This window comes from Takifugu rubripes, chromosome 14, assembly GCF_901000725.2.
Source record: "Takifugu rubripes chromosome 14, fTakRub1.2, whole genome shotgun sequence".
Lineage (NCBI taxonomy): Eukaryota > Metazoa > Chordata > Actinopteri > Tetraodontiformes > Tetraodontidae > Takifugu > Takifugu rubripes.
The window spans coordinates 889,286-896,535 of NC_042298.1; positions in this window are offsets into that span (position 1 = coordinate 889,286).

The following is a 7,250-nucleotide window of genomic DNA, read 5'->3' on the forward strand; positions in this document are numbered from 1 at the left end:
GCTGCCGGGGTCCATAAACATGATCACCTGACAGGCCTCTGTCACCCCACTGGGTCATGGTTTCCTCTCCTCTCCTCTCCTCTCCTCTCCTCTCCTCTCCTCTCCTCTCCTCTCCTCTCCTCTCCTCTCCTCTCCTCTCCTCTCCTCTCCGCTCCTCTCCGCTCCGCTCCTCTCCTCTCCTCTCCTCTCCTCTCCTCTCCTCTCCTCTCCTCTCCTCTCCATTCTATCATCTACCTGTCTTTCCCCCTCTCCTCTCTCTCTACCCAGCCGGCCATCAGCAGGAGGGTCCCCCTACATGAGACTGGTCCTGCTCAAGGTTTTTTCCTGTTAAAGGGGAGTTTTTCCTTGCCACTGTTGCTTGTCTCGGGTTAGGCCCTGGGATTCTGGAAAGAGCCTTGAAACAATTTTGATTGTAAAAGACGCTATATAAATAAAGATTAATTTGATTTTGATTTGATTCTAACAGAGCTGAGTAGAGGCGTGATCCAAGGACAGAGCAGCCCAAGAAGTAAAACAAACTGTCCATGCCTGAGTCACTGGAGACTGCTAAGCAAAGGCTCACAGCCCTGGCTACCCGACTAAAGAGGTACACAAGAGAAGTAGAGGCAAGGAGAATACACAGGGTGTTCTCCACTAATGCAGCAAAGGTCCACTCTCAATGGCAGGGCAACAAGATGACAACAGACCCACTCAGGGCTGAGACTGAACAATACTGGAAGGGTATCTGAGAGAAAAAGGCAATGCACAAGACTAATGCCCAATGGCTGCAAGACCTACAGACAGAGCACAGCCAACTTTCAGAACAAGACCCAATAGTCATCACATTAGCAGACATCCAAACAAGAGCGTCCAAAATGAAGAGCTGGACAGCACCAGGGCTTGATAAGATCCACGCCTACTTAAAAAGCTGACTGCACTCCATGAACGCCTGGCAGCACAGATGACCCAGCTGCTAACATCAGGGAACCACCCAGAGTGGCTAACCCATGGCCATCCAACTACCAGCCCCTTAACCTGTCTAAGCACCACATGGAAGCTCCTATCAGGTATCATAGCGGCTAAGATCAGCAGGCACATGGATCAATACATGAGCAGAGCACAGAAAGGCATAGGGAACAACACCAGAGGTGCCAAGCACCAGCTACTGGTCGACAGGGTAATCGCCCAGGACTGTAGGACGTGGCACACCAACCTGTGCACTGCCTGGATTGATAACAAGAAAGCCTATGACTCAATGCCTCATCTCTAAACAGACGGTTACATTCTATAATGTAGAAACAATGCTATTCAAGCTGGAAAATGAAAATAAATGTTAAATGCTAAAATATGAATAATTACCCAGAAATGAAGGCAGTGGTGCTTCCTTATTGCCAGTGCTTAGTCTACCACTAAACAGCTGGAGCTGTTTAATTAATGTTTCTTCAACATTTAGTAGAAATGCCTTTAGCTTTGTTTTACCAACAGATGGAGCCATGTCCATGTCCACGTTAGACATCGTTCCTTTTATTGCACAACCAAATTATATCTTGACATAATCATATACATTAAGTGTTATTAGGTTAATGGAGTTTTCCCCTATTATTTTGCTTTTAGCACATATTTTTGAGTCCACAAATAAAAAAGGGTAATACCAAGGTTGCTTGTTTTTTGCTTTTTTTTTAGTATTTAAAGACTATATCCTCTATTCAGACTCCAATTCAAGCTATAATTCTCTTCCTTTGGGTTACAAATTTGATTGGCAATTATCTTCTTGATATCTTCTTTCTATTTTCTGCCAGTGGTGTCAGAAAAACTACTGTCCAAAAGTCCACTCGTTTGAATGCTGAAGACGGTGAATTTGTGAATTTGTCCCCTGTCTCTCTGGTCCAGGGTGGAAGGCTGTACCTCTTCTCCCACTGGTGATGGGCTTTTCTTCGGAGTTAAATGGACCGTCATTGTTAAGTGGTCCAAATTGGTGTTTAAACAGTTGTGTTCGGCCTTGTTCTGCCTCTCTCAGGCCTGTTAAGCTAACAAGCTGGTGCTGCTTGGTTCTGTCTACATTTTAAACACATCGTTTAACGTAAGCTCCCTAAAATTCACACATATTCAATTACATGTAGTCTCTCGGTCCTAACAAGCCCAGACACATTAACAGCTGTCATTAATAAGTGGATTAACTGCACATCTGAACATTCAGCATTAAAGAGAGGCTGATAACGAGGGCAGAGACAGGCCAGACGAGCCACAAATTCTGGGCTTTTCTCATTTTAGACTTACTGGTTTCATAATAGTATCATCAACCCTTCCCCTTCACTTGTTTGGCTCTGTTGTAAATATATTTTTTACAGTATTAATACTGTGGCCATAATCTGCACTGCATTTATTAAAGTTGTTTTAGGTAACTTGCTTTTGTGCTGAAATATGTTGTTAAATTCAAGATTTTGTCAGTTAGCTTAATATCAGGTAGTTTATGAAACTACACCTGGGTGTAACCAGTCAGCTCTGGATCTGAGTCGATAGAAATGTGACAAATTGTGGCTTTTCATCAGTGAACCTCAATTTAAATGAATATCACAGACATTAGTTGTTGCATTGCACACTTTCCTGCCTCAAAATAAAAAATGACAAAGATTGAAGCCCGTGACCCCATGAAGGGATACAGCGGTAGGAAAAACCAACTTTTTTATTTGAAATGATTCCCTTATTCCAAAAACAACAGTCAGAAAACATTTCAAATGTAGCTCTTTTCTGTCGTTTTCCATCTTCTCTTACATCCCATGTGTTGCTCCTCTCATTCCAGGAACTCACTCCTCAGACTGCCTTTGCTGTCAGCAATGTTGATTAGCTCTTCCACCATATTACCATCTTCATCCTCCTCTTCCTCATAAATCTCCAGTGATGTCAGTGCCTCTCCATCCCTCTGTTCTTTGCCCCCAACCTCCAGGTATACTTTAGCAGTCTGGCTTACTTCAGCGCCAGATCTTGGCCCTCTTCCTCCATTTTCCCTGGCTCCTGTGCCCTCTGTTTTGAGTTTGACAGGCTGCACCATCAGAATACCCTCATCCAAAATGGGGGTCCCATCAATGCTGAGCTCGTCGCCAGCAGCTCGGCTGGCTTGTTCCATGCTCAGGGGGTGAGTGCTGGGATGTAGGCTGATGGTGGACTTGCTTGTGCAAAGACCCATGAATAATGGTTGGAATTAAAATTCAAATTCAGTGACTTCTGACTAATTTACAGTCTTAAAGTGGATTTCAAGGATATGTCTTCCTTCCGGTGCTTGATTCTTGGGTGAAAAATCCTTAAAAAATCCCATAAACTGTTTCTCCAGGTAAAAACAAATAATTTTCTACTCGTGGAATTTTCTTGAAGATTTTCCAAAATAAAACAGATGTCTTGGTTAATCTCGGAATCCGTCAGTGAATCATTTCAGCCCTGATTCTCACAGCTAGTAGAGATGCTCCCATCCTCACTGTCTGAGTAAATTTGCTTATTGAAATAGAAGTAATCCTTCCCATCTACCGTCAGAATCAATGTGTGCAGGATCTTAGCAGAAGGAAGAGAAGGGGGCTTTTCACCCCCTACTGCTCTTAAAGAGCCAAACCCACCTGCTATATCTTTCCATCCCTGGGCCATTTGAAAATGTGGGTGGGGAGCAGGGAGGAATAATCTCAGCTCTTCTACATCAAGAGCTCCTAAAGTGCTCTTTAGCAAGCAGTTGAGTCATTTGAGTCATAAAACGGGCAAAATTAAAACACTGTATTTAAGCAAGACCAAGAGAAGTAAATCTATTAAGTCTTAATATGTGCTCAGTTAACCAAATGTGGAAAGCAACTTTCATTTCTTGCTTGTAAACTTAAACCATCAGTTGCTTTGACATTTGGTTTTAGCAGCCTGCTTTGTTCACTCCAGTGAGTGTCCTTGACTCATCACAGCTCTTAGAAACGTCTATAAAACATCTGTTTGTGTCAGATGTGAAAAGTCAAAAGCCCATGTTAAATGTTAATGCATCATAATGCATCATATCGATGCAGCTAGTTTTTCTTATTTTTATATGCCCCATTTTTATATGCCCATATATATATATATATATATATATACTGTATATGTGTGTGTGTGTGTGTGTGTGTATAAAATAATTTATATAATTTTATATATATATATAAAATTATAAATTGCCATTATACCAATCCATAGCAATATCAAATGAAATGTTTTTTGTAGAGTGCAGTTTATACTCAGTTGATATACAACATGAGCTTTACATGGACAGAGGATGCATATGTGTACATGTGTATACATACAGTATACAGTATGTGTGTGTATCTGTTAATGACCACATACAGAAGTGTAGATGTACCACTTTTCAAAATCCTTGAAAAATGATAGGTTTCAAGGTTTCAGGCACCTTTGCGCATATAGGCCTGGTTTTACTCCACTAATAATGTAGATTTCCACAAAAGGAGTTAGATAAGTGAGGTGATGTGAGGCACCTTGAAATGAATTTTACAAAATTTGTGTTTTGCTGTATTTAGTTTGTCCTTCTGATTTATAGGTACCTGGGGGTAGTAGTAACGACAGATGCTGTGTGACTAAAAGCTGCATTTGGGCAGGTGCATTGTGTCTAGATGTGCTTTATGCTTTAGTCTGCGCCTGTCATTCCCATAATCCTTCCTCCTTTCCAGTGCATCATCGTTCTCTTTCCTCTCCCACCATTGCTCCCTGAACTCCCGTCTTCCTGCAGCAAAAGGCAATGAGAGGTTGTCGACTTTGCTCAAGGATGAAGAGGAGGAGCCAGTGCAGTCCAGCCTGTCTGCAACAGAGGGCCAAGGCTATCCATCCTGGAGTGGGGAGCCTGGAAACAGGAACTTCCATTAGATGTCCTCTTTGAAAACAGAACCTGAAAAGGAAGTGAGATGTGACGTACTGATATTATACCGTGGAGGAATTGAAGCTGCCAATTTTTTTTTCTAAAACTAGATCTTCTTTTTAACACTGATTTAAAACAATGTTATGCATATAGAGACCACCCAGATCATTCGCATGCTAATGGTCCTCAAGGGCTATATTTTCAAGCTCTGTCCCCAGCGAGTTCAAAACTGTAGAAGCCTTCTGGATAGAAGGTGAAACATCTTCAAGAGAAGAAAAACAGTCCAGTTGACACAGAAAACTTACCTTGGATAATTAATTACTAGTTGGATTTACAACATCACAAAAGGTTAACCAAAATTATTTTAACTTCTGTAAACACATATACAGTTTTATTGGATCACCATAATTGCGATCTGAGTACTTTACATAATCATAATTTTATACAACTGTAGTTCCATGCATGTTATACTCAGCCTTTGTTCTATAAAGGAGTTCAAGAATCTCACAAAACACCATACAACTCAAAGAAAAATCCTTGTTTGTGAACATTGCAATGAGCACAAACATCTATGAAGTCATGAATGTGTTTGTACTCTCCATAAGATAGTTCAGTGTGTGCTAACATTATGTGCCTAAATGTACTCATAAATAAGTACCAATAATAAAGATGATAGCATGATCTGACTGTCTTTCTAGCACAGCATCAAACCGTGGTAGGTCAGGTTGGTAGACCCCTCCACAGCCACATCGCCAGTCCTGAAAGCAGCAGTGACACAGACGTAAAGATGTGGATATTGCTTAAATATAATTCATCTTCAATCTTCAGTGACAAATTATTTGGTTGGTATTCAAACCTTTGAAGAAGAAGGTTTCCCATCAGATACGGGCAACAGCATCAAAACTGGTGTTACAGCGACCTACGAAGGAGCTGGACATAAGAAACACTCAAGTGCTCACTTTAGATGCCACGATTGGCTCTTTAACGTAGGGAGTAAGGGAGTGCCAAACGTTGAAATAGTTTTTGTTCATAATGTCAATCATAAATTAATTACAAAATATGAATAGATTAGACCTATTATATCAATCTACATTCAATATCCCAAAATTATTCTGACATTATTCAGGCTGTAATTTAAGCACTTTTGTCCTTTGCTGTGACCACCATGCCTCACCAGACAGATACTACCAGACAGGTGATGAGCAACTTCTGGGTTCACCAAACACCAAACTGACCTCCGGACAAGACATACAACTTGTAAACGTCACCAGCTGACTACTGAGCTTACACACAGAGACAAACACATTCACAGTCACGCATAGGAAAGGTTGCCGATGCACTAGTCCTTCAAATGCAGGTTCCCATTCTCTGGGAATTCAAGGAGAGGAGAGGAGAGGAGAGGAGAGGAGAGGAGAGGAGAGGAGAGGAGAGGAGAGGAGAGGAGAGGAGAGGAGAGGAGAGGAGAGGAGAGGAAGCCATGACCCAGTGGGGTGACAGAGGCCTATCAGGTGATCATGTTTCCGGACCCCGGCAGCCTTGGCCTATGGCTGCATAAATAAGATGTTAACCGAATGATTAGACGACCCCCTAAGTATGATCATTTGTCTGTCTATGATAGTAACTGGAACTACAGAATTAGTAACAATAAGCTTTTTCAAAGAGGTAGGTTTTAAGTCTGATCTTAAAAGTAGCGATGGAGTCAGCCTCCCGTACCTGGACAGGGAGCTGGTTCCATAGCAGGGGGGCCTGGTAGCTAAATGCTCGGCCCCCCATTCTACTCCTAGAAACTCTGGGAACCACAAGTAGACCAGCATTCTGAGAGCGGAGCGGTCTATTGGGCTGGTAAGGTGTCACTAGTTCCTCCAGGTAGGATGGAGCTAGGCCTCTGAGGACCTTGTAGGTCAAAAGAAGGGTTTTAAAAATTATTCTAAATTTAACGGGCAGCCAATGAAGAGACATCATTACAGGAGTTATGTGATCTCTTTTGTCAATACCTGTCAGAACTCTGGCTGCAGCATTTTGGATCAAGTGGAGGCTTCTGAAAGAGTTGTTTGGACACCCTGATAATAAAGAGTTACAGTAGTCCAGCCTGGAAGTAACAAATGCATGGACTAACTTTTCAGCATCATGCTGCATCAGTAGCTTCCTGATCTTTGTGATGTTCCTAAGGTGAAAAAAGGCACTTCTAGAGACTAATTTAATGTGTGAGTTGAAGGAGAGATTTTGATCAAAATTTACCCCTAGATTTCTCACAGAGAGACTAGATGTTAATGAGATACCATCTAGAGTGATCATGTGATCTAATCTATCCCTGAGAGGTTCAGGACCAAACACCATGACCTCAGTTTTTCCTGAGTTAAGGAGGAGGAAATTTGAGGACATCCAAGACTTTATGTCTTTAAGA